The 18,141-nt window shown below is 46.8% G+C and overlaps 1 protein-coding gene across 1 annotated transcript in view; it reads left to right on the top strand.

The window, feature by feature from the left end:
• The window catches only part of LOC138282945 (E3 ubiquitin-protein ligase TRIM39-like), a 221,297-nt gene that overhangs the window by 52,960 nt on the left and 150,196 nt on the right, over nucleotides 1-18,141 (top strand). The window lies entirely within an intron of this gene.

Below are 18,141 nucleotides of genomic sequence, written 5' to 3'. Positions count from 1 at the left end.
GACCGCTGACCGCGCTGGAAGCCTGCAAACCTGCAACATAGTAGCAAAGACGACTACTGCAACTCTGTAACGCTGATCCTGCCGCCTTCTCGACTGTTTTCCTGCTTGTGCATGCTGTGGGGGTAGTCTGCCTCCTCTCTGCTCCAGAAGCTCCGAAGAAATCTCCCGTGGGTCGACGGAATCTTCCCCCTGCAACCGCAGGCACCAAAAAGCTGCATTGCTGGGAACCGCGACTTTGCAGCTACTCCGGCCCCTGTGCACTTCCGGCGGAAATCCTTCGTGCACAGCCAAGCCTGGGTCCACGGCACTCTAACCTGCATTGCACGACTTTCTAAGTTGGTCTCCGGCGACGTGGGACTCCTTTGTGCAACTTCGGCGAGCACCGTTTCACGCATCCTCGTAGTGCCTGTTTCTGGCACTTCTCCGGGTGCTACCTGCTTCAGCGAGGGCTCTTTGTCTTGCTCGACGTCCCCTCTCTCTTCAGGTCCAATTTGCGACCTCCTGGTCCCTCCTGGGCCCCAGCAGCGTCCAAAAACGCCAAACGCACGATTTGCGTGTAGCAAGGCTAGTTGGCGTCCTTCCGGCGGGAAAACACTTCTGCACGACTCTCCAAGGCAAGCGGGATCCGTCCACCAAAGGGGAAGTCTCTAGCCCTTTTCGTTCCTGCAGAAACCTCAGCTTCTTCTGTCCAGTCGAAGCTTCTTTGCACCCGCAGCTGGCATTTCCTGGGCATCTGCCCATCTCCGACTTGCTTGTGACTTTTGGACTTGGTCCCCTTGTTCCACAGGTACCCTAGATTGGAAATCCACAGTTGTTGCATTGCTGGTTTGTGTCTTTCCTGCATTATTCCTCTAACACAACTCTTTTGTCCTTAGGGGAACTTTGGTGCACTTTGCACTCACTTTTCAGGGTCTTTGGGAGGGTTATTTTGCTAACTCTTACTATTGTCTAATAGTCCCAGCGACCCTCTACAAGGTCACATAGGTTTGGGGTCCATTCGTGGTTCGCATTCCACTTTTGGAGTATATGGTTTGTGTTGCCCCTATCCCTATGTTTCCCCATTGCATCCTATTGTAACTATACATTGTTTGCACTGTTTTCTAAGACTATACTGCATATTTTTGCTATTGTGTATATATATCTTGTGTATATTTCCTATCCTCTCACTGAGGGTACACTCTAAGATACTTTGGCATATTGTCATAAAAATAAAGTACCTTTATTTTTAGTATAACTGTGTATTGTGTTTTCTTATGATATTGTGCATATGACACTAAGTGGTACTGTGGTAGCTTCACACGTCTCCTAGTTCAGCCTAAGCTGCTCTGCTAAGCTACCATTATCTATCAGCCTAAGCTGCTAGACACCCTATACACTAATAAGGGATAACTGGGCCTGGTGCAAGGTGCAAGTACCCCTTGGTACTCACTACAAGCCAGTCCAGCCTCCTACACATACTGAGACTAATATCCCCTTATAGAATCAGGGTTCATACATCGGACAAAAGCCGAAGGTGTTTCGCGCCTTACAAATGTTGGTGCAGACTCATGGTTTTGTGGATGCATGGCAGCATTGTATGCCTATGGATCCTGGTTACACTTTCTTTTCATATCCCCACCGAAAGTCTGTCCGGTTAGACTATTTTTTTTTGTCTCCATCGTTATGCGAAGGACTTCTGGTGGAAAAATTCCCTAGGGTCATATCTGACCATAATCCCTTGGTAGTACAATTTTCGGACTTGCGTAAGGAGCGACATTTGAAACCCTGGTCTTTTGATCGGGGCTTGCTGCGTGACTCAGCTTATGTGTCACGGATGAAAGTATGGTTAACTGAGTTTTTGGGTTTTAACAGGGGTACGGTTCCACCGGGGATGTTATGGGATGCTTTAAAGGCTGCTATTCGCGGGGAAACTCTGAGTTACGCCCTTAGGCGGGAGAAACAATGGCACCTAGCTATATCTGCGGCCCAGACCGAATTGGCTTCTCTGGAGAGTCAGATAGTGGGGCTTGCAAGGAATAATGCTCCAATACAAGACACTTTGGATAAGATTGCGGTTATGAAGGCCAAGATCATTCAGTTGTATTTAGACCAAGACATCATTAAAGCCCAGACTCGCACGCAGGAATGTTATGAGTTTAGTGAGAGGGTGGGCAAGGTGCTTGCATATAAGACTAGACAAAAGGCGGCTCGGAGTGCCATTTTGGCAATTAAAGATAGGCTGGGGCAGATTGTGTATGGAGATACGTTAGTATTACAGGTGTTTAAAGAATATTATTCCGCATTGTACCAGCAGAAAAACCTCTTCTCGGATGAGAGAGACGAACGGATTTCTCAGTATTTGAGTGATATGTCATGCCCAAAGCTATCGCAAGAGGAGGGCTGTCAGTTGACTGCCCCCATTGAGTTGGATGAGATTATCTCAGCTCTAACTGCTATATCTAATGGGAAAGCTACTGGCCCTGATATGATCCCAATAGAATTCTTTAAAACGTTTTTTGAGGAATTGAAGGATGATATTATGGCACTCTTTACGTCGGTACAGGCTGGAGAGCGGGCGCCGGGCTCATGGCTGGAGGCTAATATTGTTATATTTTTAAAAAAAGAGAAGAACCCACTTTTACCAGGCTCCTATCGACCTATCTCATTGATAAACGCGGATGCTAAATGGTATGCCAAAATCCTTGCGGTTCGGCTTAGTCGAGTTATTGGCGTGCTTGTCTCCCCTTGGCAACATGGGTTTATTCCCGGGCGGGGGACCGCCGATCATGTCAGGCGTGTTATCACCATGTTAGATGCATCTCAGGTTATGGCGGCCCCTATGGCATTAATATTATTAGATGCCGAAAAGGCTTTTGATCGGGTCAATTGGAAATATTTATGGATAGTGCTCAGTAAAGTTAATATAGGGGCTGGTTTTATTAAGGGTATACAAGGTTTATATCAGAAGCCCCTTGCTCGAATTCAATTAGCCGGGGCAATTTCAGAACCCTTCTATATTACAAGAGGAACTAGGCAGGGCTGTCCCTGCTCCCCTTTATTGTTTGCACTCTATATAGATCCCTTGATTCAGAAGTTATTGCAAAGTACATTGATCTCGCCTATGGTGATGGCAGAGGGCAGGTTTAAAATTTTGGCATATGCTGATGACATAGCCGTCACTACTCCTGAACCAGGGAAGGCGATCGAACAAATAGAGAAACTAGCTGCGGAGTTTGGTGAGATCTCAGGCTATGCATTAAATAGGAGTAAATGCCAAATATTGGGCAATGAGTGGGCCATTATTGAAGACAACAGGAGGGCCAATCAAGTGACTTATCTAGGTGTCAGATTGTCGGCTAATTTGGACTTGATAGTGGAGAGCAATCTTGCCCCTGTCTTAGCTAAAACCAGGAAAGAGTTGTATCATATGAACAATTTGCTCTTAACAATTATTGGTAGATGCAATCTTATTAAAATGATTTTTTTACCTACGGTCTTATATTTTTTCCGTACTATCCCGCTGGAATTTAACAAAGAATGGTTTAAGCATATGGAGAGTTTAGCGATCAGTTTTATCTGGTCTTTTAAAAAAGTACGGCGGGCATATAAGTATTTAGTGCTACCCAGAGAGAGGGGGGGGTGGGCGGCCCCTCATTTTCTTTTTTATGACTGGGTATCTGCACTGCAAAATATCCAACCATTAATTAATCGACAGGCTGATAATCGAGATTTTGGCGAAATTTGTCCTACTATATATAATATGATTTGGGGAAGTCATGCCAATGCAGCTTTCTTGAGAACAGTGGAGCCTAGTTATTTAAAAAAAGTTAAGTTCAAGACTGTCTGGGCTGCATTTTAAGGTGTGGACCAATGTTTAAAAAAAATTGGAATTGGCTGGATCAATTTTTACACCCCAATTTTGAATTCGTCGGTACCTGACATTTTTAAGGATGAATACTGTGACAGGTGGGCACAGCTTGGTGTTCGGTGTATTGGTGATTTCTATGGGAATACCCACCTTAAATCTTTTGAAGAACTGACAAGTGAATTTTCATTGAACACTAAGGATTTTTTCAAATATTTGCAAATCAGACATTTTTGGGGGGTAAATTTTAGATCAGCATCTGGCCAGGTGGGGGATAGAATCCCAGTTATGGAGGTTCTTCATAACTCCACTAGATGGCGGGTCTGCTCGCTTTATCCGCTCTTCTTGAACTTAATGCCAGATGACTTGAGTAAACAGGCGGAGAGGTGGGCTCGGAATATTGGAGCTTCTGAAGTGTCAGTACGTACCTCTTTAGATATGGCACAGCGTTTTATATTATCTGCTGGGCCACAAACCCAACATTATAAGACTATTTTTCACTTATATTATACTCCCGCTAAGCTATTTAACTGGGGCAGCTCAAGGGGGGTGGTGTGTCCCAGATGTAAGAGTGTATCGGCCGACCTGGTACATATGTTTTTTAATTGCAGTAGGCTACAAGAATTTTTTACTGATATGGCTAACTTTTTAACTAGGCTAACCCATCAGGAGGTGGAAATTACGCCGCAACTAGTATTACTTGGAACTGATGGAGTGGTATACCTAGAATATTCACAGAGGTTCCTGTTTCTAGCCATGTTTGTGGCCCTCTGCTGTATTGCTTCTGATTGGCTGGAGTCAACTCCACCAACTTTTAATCATTGGCTGGCTCGGATGTGCTCATTGTTTTATTTAGAGATGGGCGCTTATGCGTGTAAAGGCCCGCGGGCGTAGACGGATGGGTGAAGCTATGTGGGCCCCGTTTGCACAGTGGCTAGGTAATAATTGAATCATGTTTGTTGGGGATGTATTTATTTATTTAATCATGTTCAATTTTTGCACTTTATTTGTATTCTAAGGTCGTGAATAGGCTATTTCATACGCCCCCTTTCAGTGGTCTTGATGTCTGTTGTAGATTGATGAAATGAATTTATGTAATGATGTGTATTTATTTAATGTATTTATTGTATTTATTGTATTTATTCAGCCTTCTTTTTGCTTTGGTATTTGTACACTGTGCATCTTCAATAAAAATATTAAAAAAAAAAAAAAAAATAGAAAAAGAAAACACTACAAAATTGGAACCACACTAGTTTAAAACAATAAGCAATATTTCTCTAAATCAAACAAGACCAAAACAACAAAAATCCAACATACACAAATCAAGATATGAATTTTTAAAATAGTATTCCATAGAAAACAATGGAAACGTGTAGGAAAGTACCATCTTGCCTGGCATGTTACCCCCATTTTTACTTGTGTGTCAGTTTGCTTTTCCCTGTTTCACTGGGATCCTGCTAGCCAGGACCCCAGTGCTCATAGTTGTGGCCTGAATATGTTCCCTGTGTGGTGGCCAACTGTGTCACTGAGGCTCTGCTAACCAGAACCTCAGTGCTTATGCTCTCTCTGCTTTCAAAAGTGTCACTGCAGGCTAGTGACCATTTTTTCCAATTCTGATTGGCACACTGGAACACACTTATAATTCCCTAGTATATGGTACCTAGGTACCCAGTGTATTAGGATTCCAGGAGATCCCTATGGGCTGCAGCATTTCTTTTGCCACCCTTAGGGAGCTCAGACAATTCTTACACAGGACTGCCATTGCAGCCTAAGTGAATTAACGTCCACGTTATTTCACAGCCATTTTACACTGCACTTAAGTAACTTATAAGTCACCTATATGTCTAACCCTCATTTAGTGAAGGTTAGGTGCAAAGTTACTTAGTGTGAGGGCACCCTGGCACTAGCCAGGGTACCCCCATATTGTTCAGGACTATTTCCTCAGACTTTGTGAGTGCGGGGACACCATTACATGGGTACGCAATACCTATATGTAGCTTCACAATGGTAACTCCGAATATGGCCATGTAACATGTCTAAGATCATGGAATTGTCCCCCCATGCCAAATCTGGTATTGGGGTGCCAATCCCCGGGGCTCCAGCATTTTCACTGCATCTACCGCTGCTGCCAAACCACAGACAGGCTTCTGCCCTCCTGGGGTCTGGGCAGCCCAGTCCCAGGAAGGCAGACCAAAGGATTTCCTCTGAGAGAGGGTGTTGCACCCTCTCACTTTGGAAATAGGTGTAAGGGCTGGGGAGGAGTAGCCTCCCCCAGCCTCTGGAAATGCTTTGATGGGCACAGATGGTGCCCTCCTTGCATAAGCCAGTCTACACCAGTTCAGGGATCCCCCAGCCCTTGCTCTGGCGTGAAACTGGACAAAGGAAAGGGGAGTGACCACTCCCCTGTCCACCACCACCCCAGGGGTGGTGCCCAGAGCTCCTCCAGTGTGTCCCAGACCTCTGCCATCTGGAATGCAGAGGTGTGAGGGCACAATGGAGGCCTCTGAGTGGCCAGTGCCAGCAGGTAACGTCAGAGACCCCTCCTGATAGGTGCTTACCTGGTTAGGTGGCCAATCCTCCTCTGAGGGCTATTTAGGGTCTCTCCTGTGAGTTTCTCTTCAGATAACGAATGCAAGAGCTCACCAGAGTTCCTCTGCATCTCTCTCTTCGACTTCTGCCAAGTATCGACCGCTGACGTCTCCAGGACGCCTGCAAAACCGCAACAAAGTAGCAAGACAACAACCAGCAACATTGTAGCGCCTAATCCTGCCGGCTTTCTCAACTGTTTCCTGGTGGTGCATGCTCTGAGGGCTGTTTGCCTTCACCCTGCACTGGAAGCCAAGAAGAAATCTCCAGTGGATCAACGGAATCTTCACCCTGCTAAAGGCAGGCTCCAAACTTCTGCTTCACCGGTCCTCTGGGTCCCCTCTCATCTCGACGAGCATGGTCCCTGGAACACAGGAGCTGGATCCAAGTGACCCCCACAGTCCAGTGGTCCTTCTGTTCAAATTTGGTGGAGGTAAGTCCTTGCCTCCCCACGCCAGATAGTAATCCTGGGTACTGCGTGAACTGCAGCTGCCAGGGCTTCTGTGCACTTTTGCAAAGAATCCTTTGTACACAGCATAGCCCAAGTCCCCAGCACTCCGTCCTGCATTGCTCAACTCGCTGAGTTGACCACTGGCTTCGTGGGACCCTCCTTTGTGGTGTTGAGACGAACGCCGTGCTCAGATTTCTTGAACACCTGTTCAAGTGCTTCTGCAGGTTCTGCCTGGTTCTGCGTGGGCTCTCGGTGCAGCTGAGCGCCCCCTCTGTCTCCTCCTCCAAGGGGCTACCTCCTGGTCCTTCCTGGGCCCGGGCAGCACCCATTTTCTTCAACCGCGACCTTTGCAGCTAGCAAGGCTTGTTTGCAGTCTTTTTCCGTGGAAACAACTCTGCATCCTCCAGCACGCCGTGTGACATCTTCTGTGCAAAGGAAAAGTTCCTGGCATCTTCCGTTGTTGCAGAATCTTCAGCTTTTCCACCCAGAGGCACCCTTTTTGCACCTTCATCTGGGGTTTAGTGGGCTCCTGCCCCCCCCTAGATACTTTCGTGACTCTTGGACTTGGTCCCCTTCCTTTGCAGGTCCTCAGGTCCAGGAATCTTCAGTGCTTTGCAGTCAGTTGTGGTCTTTGCAGAATCTCCTATCACAACATTAGTGTGTTTCTGGGGAAGTAGGGTAACTTTACTCCTACTTTTCAGGGTCTTGGGGTGGGGTATCTTGGACACCCTTAGTGTTTTCTTACACTTCCAGTGACCCTCTACACACTACACTAGGGTCCCTAAGTGGTTCACATTCCACTTTCTTAGTATATGGTTTGTGTTGCCCCTAGGCTTATTGCATCCTATTGTATTCTACAGTTTTTGCTCTACTTTTCTAACTGTTTTCTTACCTAATTTTGGTTTGTGTATATATTTTGTATATTTTACTTACCTCCTAAGGGAGTATATGTTATGAGATATTTTTGGCACATTGTCACTAAAATAAAGTACCTTTATTTGTAGTAACTCTGAGTATTGTGATTCTTATGATATAGTGCTATATAATATAAGTGGTATAGTAGGAGCTTTGCATGTCTCCTAGTTCAGCCTGAGCTGCTCTGCTACAACTACCTCTATCAGCCTAAGCTGCTAGAGCACTACTAATCAACTAATAAGGCATAACTGGACCTGGCACAAGGTGTAGGTACCATCAGGTGCCCACTATAAGCCAGGCCGCCTCTAACAATTTTTGTTTACATGAAGTACCTGGTTTACATCAAAAAGAAAGCCGCACGGGCGAGCATGTGTCTGAAAAGTCAGTGGTGCGTTGATTCCTTTCCCGCAAGTGAGGCTGTGCGTCATTTCTTCTCCAGTTGGGTAGGCGATGCGTAATTTTTCTCTCCTGCAAGCAAGTGAAGCGTCGAGTTCTGGATAGGGCACCTCGGATCCACGCAGGTTCACAATGATTTTGAAGCCTAGCAACGATGCTTGAGAAATCCAGCTGTACTGTGTTGGAAAATCACGCTGCGTGGGGTTTGTGTTGTTTTCAGGAGTTGCAAGTGGGTGTTGCATCGTTTCTCCAGCAGCGATGCAGGTGAATCATCGATGTCCTGGCCGCGATGCAGGTGGTGCGTTGATTTCAGCCGAAAGGCAGGTAGCAATTCGTTTTTACAGCTGCATTGCAGGTGGTGCGTCAAAATGTTCCTCGCACGGCTTCCTGTGCGTGGAGTTCTGTCCATGTTCTACTAGCTTCACTTTTCAAGGGCCCAGGGACTGGCTAGGGCTCCACTTGGCAAGGTAGGAAGTCTCATCAGAGAGTCCAGGTGCTGGCAGAGGAAGTCCTTCATGGCCGTAAGACTTCAAAACAGGAGGCAAGCTCAGTCCAAGCCCTTAGAGATTCTTCCCAAGCAGGAATATGCCACATAGTCCAGTCTTTGCCATTTTTCAGGCAGAAGCAGCAACTGGAGGCCAACCCAGCAAAGCACAGTCACAGGCAAGGGGGGAGTACTCCTCCTCCAGCTCTTTTCCTTGGCAGAGGTTCCTCTTGGTTCCAGAAGTTATCTGAAAATCTGGGATTTTGGGTCCACTACTTATACCCTTTTCTGCCTTTGAAGTAGGCAAACTTCAAAGGAAAGTCTCTATTGTTCACAAGATCTTGCTTTGCTCAGGCCTGGCTCCAGATACACACCAGGGGGCTGGAGACTGCATTGTGTGACGGCAGGCACAGTCCATTCAGGTGTAAGTGACCACTCCTCCCGCCAGTCTGGCCCAGATGGCCCATCCGGATATGCAGGCTACACCCCAGCTCCCTTTGTGTCACTGTCTAGTGGAGATTCACAAACAGCCCAACTGTCAGTCTGACCCAGACAGGGAATACACAAGCAGGCAGAGTCACAGAATGGTTTAAGCAAGAAAATGCCCACTTTTGAAAAGTGGCCTTTTCAAATAGACAATTTAAAAGCCAACTTCACAAAAATATGTATTTTTAAATAGTGAGTTCAGAGACTCCAAACTCCAAATTTCTATCTGCACCCAAAGGGAAACTGCACTTTAAGGTTATTTAAAGGCAGACCCCATGTTAACATATGGGAGAGATAGGCCTTGCAACAGTGAAAACCGAATTTGGCAGTATTTCACTGTTAGGACATGTAAAACACACTAGTACATGTCCCACCTTTAACATACACTGCTCCCTGCCCATGGATCTACCTAGGGCCTACCTTAGGGGTCCATTTTATGTATAAAAAGGGAAGGTTTGGGCCTGGCAAGTGGGTACACTTTCCAGGTCGAATTGGCAGGTTAAAACTGCAATCACAGACACTGCAGTGGCAGATGAGAGCCATGTCTACAGCACTACTCGTGGGTGGCACAATCAGTGCTGCAGACCCACTAGTAGCATGTGATTTACAGGTCCTAGGCACCTCTAGTGCACATTACTGGGGACTTACTAGTAAATCAAATATGCCAATCGTGGAATAGCCAATTACACATACAATTTACACAAGGAGCACTTGCACTTTAGCACTGGTCAGCAGTGGTAAAGTGCCCAGAGTACCTGGGGTAAACAGCAAAAACTGAGTACAGCACACAGTTAAAATATGAGAAGCAGAGGCAAAAAAGACAGGGGAGACGATGCCAAAGATGCCAGCTCTAGCAGGAGTCAACTGAATTTTAAAAGCATTATTACCTTGTTGGTCTTCCTTGCCCTAGTCCTATCCTGAGTGAAGTGAGTCCTCACACCGAAACAGATAACCCTAGAATCCAAAAGTGGAAAGAAGGCTGTTTCCCCTTCCCATGTAGTGAATACCCTGTCTAGTCTATAATTAATGCACTGCACCTTCTAACTGTTGGAGGCTGGCCCTCTATGTAGTGTACAAAATCGGTTACACTATGCAGAGGGTCCGGGCAACCACACGTTGGTTTCCAGAAGTAAGAAATAGACCACCTAATGCTCCAATTTTTAAGGTAGCTGGTTGAGCAGTTAGGCTAATCCAGGAGATGTGCTAAGTATTTGCTGTTCTCGCAAAACCAATCATGCAGCACATGCACTCAATGAATAACTCAAGACCAGAATTTATAAACCTACTTCAGACTTTTATATAAATTTTAAGACCAAGATCTTTAGAATACGTTAAGTACCTTTCAAGTTATGACTTTTTGAAGTTTTTTTGTACGGAATTACGCATCATTGGAATCAATGCACAGTCACCTTTAAAAATGCAGTAAAAATCACACAGTTGAGTTACCAGTCTCTTCTCTTCCAGGGTGGCCGGAGTAGTCGGTGGGCATACTGTGCCAGCTGGAGAGTCTCGAGTGGCCCCCAAGTCAGGCGGGAGCAGCGTTGGAGAGGTTCTTGGCACATGCACAGGGCCACCTGGAGGGGCCACTTGGAAAAGGAGCTGGTTTGCAGATTTAAATAAAGTGCTTTGGGGTCCCCTTGGACCTGGGAGGTCGCAATGGGTTGGGGACCTGGGACACACAGCAGATCCTGCAATGCAAGGCCCAGGGCAGCCAGGTGCAGGGCGTTCTGGAGGTCTTGGATGCTGTGCGCAACGGAGTTCGCTGGAGTTCACTGGAGCTGGCGGTGAGTCTCTTTGAGAGCGGCTTACAGGACAATGGGGGCACTCTGGTCAGAGGTCCGGGTGTTACTGAACTCCGTTGACTGGGGCTTCCTCCTGATCTTTTTTCAGCTGTGGGGGAGCTGGTTTTCTTCTTGTCCGATGTCAGCTGACTAGTACCCAGGGTATTGGCGTAACTCGACCACTAGAGGGCGCAGTGCCACCAAACTTGGCACACTTTTAGGGTACGTCCGAGCGGCCATTGGTGTGTCGTCGAGTCCCGCTATGAGTTCAGGTTGCAGAGACATCGGACGTTCGATGAAGTGACACTCACCAGTTCGTTGGTTCTTGCTTGGTTTTTGAGTTGTGCCTCCGGTCAGAAGGGAGATCTGTGGAGATTCTTAAAGCCTGGAGGTCCCCTGGGTTTCTTGGGGTCAGTCCAGTGTCCAGCTCCTCCTCAGTGACGATTTTCGGGTCCTGGGTGCAGCAGCCAGGGTTTGGCACCTTTTCTTGTGCAGCAGGTCCTCACTTCTCTTACTGTGGTCTTCTTTTGGTGCTGGTCTTCTTTGTCTTTTCCAGTATAATTTCTTGGTATAGGGGAGCCCACTAAATACTAAATTTAGTGTGTGTTTTAGGGGGAACCTGGTAGTGTCCAATAGGACGCTTACCCTTGGGTGGCTACACCCACTACAGTGACGACTTCCTTTGGGAAGGGTCATTTCCTTAAAGCTTTGTGGCTATTTTCTTCCATTCCAAGATGAAGGAAACTGAATTTGAGGGTCCATTTCGTCGGTAAGCCCCTAGGGGTGGTGCATGCTCAGTGAGGCCACTCTTCCTATCCTTTGTGTGGTTTCCTGCCTTTGCTCCCTGTAGGAAAGTACCATCTTGCCTGGCATGTTACCCCCATATTTCACTGTATATATGTTGTTTTTGTTGTATGTGTCACTGGGACCCTGCCAGCCAGGGCCCCAGTGCTCATAAGTGTGCCCTGTATGTGTTACCTGTGTTATGACTAACTGTCTCACTGAGGCTCTGCTATCCAGAACCTCAGTGGTTATGCTCTCTCATTTCTTTCAAAATTGTCACTAACAGGCTAGTGACCAATTTCACCAATTTACATTGGCATACTGGAACACCCTTATAATTCCCTAGTATATGGTACTGAGGTACCCAGGGTATTGGGGTTCCAGGAGATCCCTATGGGCTGAAGCATTTCTTGTGCCACCCATAGGGAGATCTGACAATTCTTACACAGGCCTGCCAGTGCAGCCTGAGTGAAATAACGTCCACGTTATTTCACAGCCATTTACCACTGCACTTAAGTAACTTATAAGTCACCTATATGTCTAACCTTTACCTGGTAAAGGTTGGGTGCTAAGTTACTTAGAGTGTGGGCACCCTGGCACTAGCCAAGGTGCTCCCACATTGTTCAGGGCAAATTCCCCGGACTTTGTGAGTGCGGGGACACCATTACACGCGCGCACTATACATATGTCACGAGATATGTATAGTGTCACAATGGTAACTCCGAACATGGCCATGTAACATGTCTAGGATCATGGAATTGTCACCCCAATGCCATTCTGGCATTGGGGAGACGATTCCATGATCCCCCGAGTCTCTAGCTCAGACCCGGGTACTGCCAAACTACCTTTCTCAGGATTTCACTGCAGCTGCTGCTGCTGCCAACCCCTCAGACAGGTTTCTGCCCTCCTGGGGTCCAGCCAGGCTTGGCCCAGGAAGGCAGAACAAAGGACTTCCTCAGAGAGAGGGTGTTACACCCTCTCCCTTTGGAAAAAAGTGTCAGGGCTGGGAAGGAGTAGCCTCCCCCAGCCTCTGGAAATGCTTTGATGGGCACAGATGGTGCCCATCTCTGCATAAGCCAGTCTGCACCGGTTCAGGGATCCCTCAGCCCTGCTCTGGTGCGAAACTGGACAAAGGAAAGGGGCGTGACCACTCCCCTGACCTGCACCTCCCCTGGGAGGTGCCCAGAGCTATTCCAGTGTGCTCCAGACGACTGGCATCTTGGAAACAGAGGTGCTGCTGGCACACTGGACTGCTCTGAGTGGCCAGTGCCAGCAGGTGACGTCAGAGACTCCTTCTGATAGGCTCCTTCAGGTGTTGCTAGCCTATCCTCTCTCCTAAGTAGCCAAACCTCCTTTTCTGGCTATTTAGGGTCTCTGCTTTGGGGAGTTCCTTAGATAACGAATACAAGAGCTCATCAGAGTTCCTCTGCATCTCTCTCTTCACCTTCTGCCAAGGAATCGGCTGCTGACCGTGCTGGAAGCCTGCAAAACTGCAACAAAGTAGCAAAGACAACTACTGCGACCTTGTAACGCTGATCCTGCCGCCTTCTCGACTGTTTTCCTGGTGGTGCATGCTGTGGGGGTAGTCTGCCTCCTCTCTACACTAGAAGCTCCGAAGAAATCTACTGTGGTTCGACGGAATCTTCCCCCTGCAACCGCAGGCACCAAAGAACTGCATCACCGGTCCTCTGGGTCTCCTCTCAGCACGACGAGCGAGGTCCCTTGAACTCAGCAACTCTGTCCAAGTGACTCCCACAGTCCAGTGACTCTTCAGTCCAAGTTTGGTGGAGGTAAGTCCTTGCCTCCCCACGCTAGACTGCATTGCTGGGAACCGCGTGTTTTGCAGCTACTCCGGCTCCTGTGCACTCTTCCAGGATTTCCTTTGTGCACAGCCAAGCCTGGGTCCCCGGCACTCTAACCTGCATTGCACGACCTCCTGAGTTGTCCTCCGGCTTCGTGGGACCCTCTTGTGAAACTTCGGGTGAGCTCCGGTTCACTCAACTTCGTAGTGCCTGTTCCGGCACTTCTGCGGGTGCTGCTTGCTTCTGAGTGGGCTCTTTGTCTTGCTGGACGCCCCCTCTGTCTCCTCATGCAATTGCCGACATCCTGGTCCCTCCTGGGCCACAGCAGCATCCAAAAAACCCTAACCGCGACCCTTGCAGCTAGCAAGGCTTATTTGCAGTCTTTCTGCACGGAAACACCTCTGCACGACTCTTCACGACGTGGGACATCCATCCGCCAAAGGGGAAGTTTCTAGCCCTTGTCGTTCTTGCAGAATTCACAACTTCTACCATCCGGTGGCAGCTTCTTTGCACCCACAGCTGGCATTTCCTGGGCATCTGCCCACTCCCAACTTGATCGTGACTTTTGGACTTGGTCCCCTTGTTCCACAGGTACTCTCGTCAGGAAATCCATCGTTGTTGCATTGCTGGTGTTGGTCTTCCTTGCAGAATTCCCCTATCTCGACTTCTGTGCTCTTTGGGGAACTTAGGTGCACTTTGCACCCACTTTTCAGGGTCTTGGGGTGGGCTATTTTTCTAACCCTCACTGTTTTCTTACACCCTCTACAAGGTCACATAGGTTTGGGGTCCATTTGTGGTTCGCAATCCACTTCTAGAGTATATGGTTTGTGTTGCCCCTATCCCTATGTGCCCCCATTGCATTCTATTGTGACTATACATTGTTTGCACTGTTTTCTATTGCTATTACTGCATATTTTGGTATTGTGTACATATATCTTGTGTATATTTGCTATCCTCATACTGAGGGTACTCACTGAGATACTTTGGCATATTGTCATAAAAATAAAGTACCTTTATTTTTAGTATATCTGTGTATTGTGTTTTCTTATGATATTGTGCAAGTGACACTAGTGGTACTGTAGGAGCTTCACTCGTCTCCTAGTTCAGCCTAAGCTGCTCTGCTAAGCTACCTTTTCTATCAGCCTAAGCTACTAGACACCCCTCTACACTAATAAGGGATACCTGGGCCTGGTGCAAGGTGTAAGTACCCCTTGGTACTCACTACAAGCCAGTCCAGCCTCCTACACTCCCTCCAAAAGTGGGGGGTTTGACAAAGGGAGGAGCCATATGCTGCTAGAAGCAGGCCTGGGGGCTCTAGTTTCAAAGGCGGTAGACCCTTTGAAGCTCACTGTCAAGGCAGTGCACATTCCTGAGGGAAGGGCTTTGTTTCACAAACCAGAGAGACAGGGCTCTCCCCCAGGGTTTGTGTATTGGGTCTCTGGATGTGGCAGGCTTGCTGGAACCAGTCAGCTACCATGCCAGGATAGTTGGTTTTTGCAGGGGGCACCTCTAAGGTGACACCTGGGTACATTTTATAATAAAACCAGTACTGGTATCAGTTTGGATTTATCATTCTAAGTTGTTTGATACCAGACAACCCAGGGTTCAGAGCAGCCATTAGGTTGCTGGGAAACTCGTGTTGACCAGTGTCCAGCACATACAATAAAATGGTTGCTCTGTTCACTCGCAATGTCCCAGGTTTGGCAAGGACACTTTGGGGGCATATTGCTCGTGCGAGTAGGCCCTCACATATAGTATGGTGCACCCTGCCTTAGGGCTAGAAGGCCTGCTAGAGGGGTTACCCATAACATATGCAGTGTAGGGTGGACAGGGCACACAGGGAGTGTGCCATGTTGAGTTTGTACTTTAGGTTTGCACCAGGACACTCAGCCTGCTATGGTAGTGCTGGGTGCATCTGGATGCATGGCCCTTGAGGGTGGCACAATCAGTGCTGCCCTCATGGGCTTACCCATAGTACCCCATGCCCTGGGTATCTAAGTACCTTTTACTAGAGATGCATCAGAATAGGAATAGCAAATAGGAAATCCCTAATTGCGATTTCCTATTCTGGGAGTCGCAAATAGCAATTTCTGCAGGGTAGAAATCGCAATTTGTGAATTCTTAAATGGCTTTGTACATATGAAAAGCCCATGTTGAATTTTTTAACAGTCCGAAAAAGCAATTCAGAACGTTTAGAAATGCAAACTGGCTTTGTCCATCTGACCTTATATCCCACTGCTCTCTCTCACTAACTAACCTCACAATTTCATTTCATTATTAATTCCCTACCTCGCCTCTCAGCTTCCTCTTACTCTCGATCTACCTCTGTTCCCTTTCATTCACCTCTCTAAATGTTGTGCTACTCCCAGGCTACCTCTGTTTTTTTTCTCTACCCTTTTTATTCTATCATCAACTCCTCTGTGTCTATTTCTCTCATACACACACAAACATATCTCTCTTTGAACCCTCTTCTCCTTTCACTTTACCCTGTACCTCAACTATCTCCCAGAACCTCTTTCTTCATAGATCTCTCTACTTCACTATCTCTTCCTCTTTTTCAATCTCACAACTATTTACCTCTGTGTAAACTTCACCTCTCATTCTCTATTATATGCATGTCCCTGAACATCCTCTTTTCACTGTAGATATTTCTTTCTACCTTTTATCCTTCTCTCTATCTTTTAATCTTCCCCACTAGTAGCTTTACTTGTCTCTTTGTCTACGTCTATCTCTTGGTGCCATTATCTCTCTCTAATTCACTTCCTAGATTTTCTCTGTACCTCACTCCTTAGAGTACTCTACATTTCCTTCAACTATGCTCTATCGCTGTTCATCTTTTAAGCTCTTCATCTTTTTTCCTCTCCTTATCTTTCCTTCTGGCTACCTCAATGTTCTCTCTATATTTTACATCTCTCCCTACATCACATATCTTTTGACATCATCTTTTGATGTCTCTGCTCATCTCTTGTATCCTACTCCATTCCATTTCTCTTACTCTGCAGGGTCACAGGTAACAGTCTAGCCTGATAAGTGCACACATATAAGGAGAAGAGGGAGAAGGCGAGAGCGAGAAATTAGGAGAAAGATAATACATTTTGACCAATGGAAATGGTGAAAATCTTCAGAGCAGCGCTTTTATTTTCACTGTTCAGAAAGAACGGCAGTAGTGACGGGTGAGATATTTGTGATTACAAATATTTGCTGAACAAAACTACAATTTTGCTAAAATTGGAGTAACAAGTTGGTTAGACACTGGTTTCCACATAAAATAATGTTGTTGCAAGCAAAAAATATCTTCATCCAAATTGAAGAAATTTCTTTATCAATGCTTGTTCAAGCTTCTTTTTGATAGTATTGGGTTGGTGGACACTAGGTAGTGAGAGGTTTTGGCTGTTTTTGTGTGACCCAAGGTTTTAAAGGCTCAACATATAATTCTGTATTGTTTGCACACAAGGGCTTGAATGAGCTAACAAGGGATAACAAGCATTTTCAGTGCAACAGGTCTTGCATTTGCTTGAGTTAGAGCTATTAGTGTTGTAAACTCCTAACCGGACTTTTCTTGCCACACAAATGAAAATAAAAAAAACGCAGCGCGATTGCACTATGTAAAATGCAGCATGATCGTGCTGAAATTGAAAACTGAAAAACCGAGCGCGATCGTGCTATGTAAACCCCAGCGCGGTCGCACTGCATGGAAAATAAACAGATAAAGTAGTCCGTAAACCATGCTGAAAACATCAAGCCTCATATGTTTTCAGTAGTTTACCGGTGCTGTGTAGGTGGGCTAAACACCGGAAAAGGCATGATGTATGTATGCCTTTCACAACGGAAAGCAAGTGGATTTTAAAAGACAAGCCCAGGAACCAATGAAAGTGACTGACGTGACATAGGCGTGGTTGGAAGTCCAAAGAGAGATTACTACAGGGGACGGAGTGCTTTGTGCTTCCCCTAAAAACTATGAAGATGTTTCAAACAGAAGCATCGGAATATATACTGCCCAGGGCCCTACAAATCCTTAGGATGACGCTACCTCCCTGTCACAGAGAGTGTATGAGGCTGGTGCCTGTACCCTGTCCCAGACACTGTGTGGGGTGGTACTGACTCACTTGCTCTTGCTGCCTGTCTGTAAGAGGCTTGCGCGAGTTCTTGCTGGTTATGACTGCCTCTTCTGCGATACAGACCATGTATGGAGCTGGTGCATATTCACTCTCACAGACCCTGTGGGGACTGCAGTTTGCCTGTCACAGACCCTTTTAAAAAACAATCCCTGCTTCCTGGCTGTCTACGCCCCTGTACGAGATTTAGTAGTGGAGGGGGCTGCTCAACAGAGGAAAGTTATGATATAAAAAAAAAGGATGGAAAGAGAGGGCTGAAGAGTCAGAGGGGAGTCAGCTTGTGACATAGTCAGGATATGACTGTTCTTGTATGTTAATATACACCAGTGCGCTGGAAAGCGCAATCTGTACATGTGTGACTGATACACATGATATGGAAACATACAACTTAACACCTAAAGTCCGTTACATGGGCAGCTGGAACGTAAAATCTGTACATGTGTGGGTTGGCGGGGGTCATCTGGAAACTTGTGGCCTGGTAGTTACAATCTGTACATG

The sequence above is a fragment of the Pleurodeles waltl genome, chromosome 2_2 (assembly GCF_031143425.1).
Source record: "Pleurodeles waltl isolate 20211129_DDA chromosome 2_2, aPleWal1.hap1.20221129, whole genome shotgun sequence".
Taxonomy (NCBI): domain Eukaryota; kingdom Metazoa; phylum Chordata; class Amphibia; order Caudata; family Salamandridae; genus Pleurodeles; species Pleurodeles waltl.
This window is presented reverse-complemented; position numbering and strand designations above follow the sequence as displayed.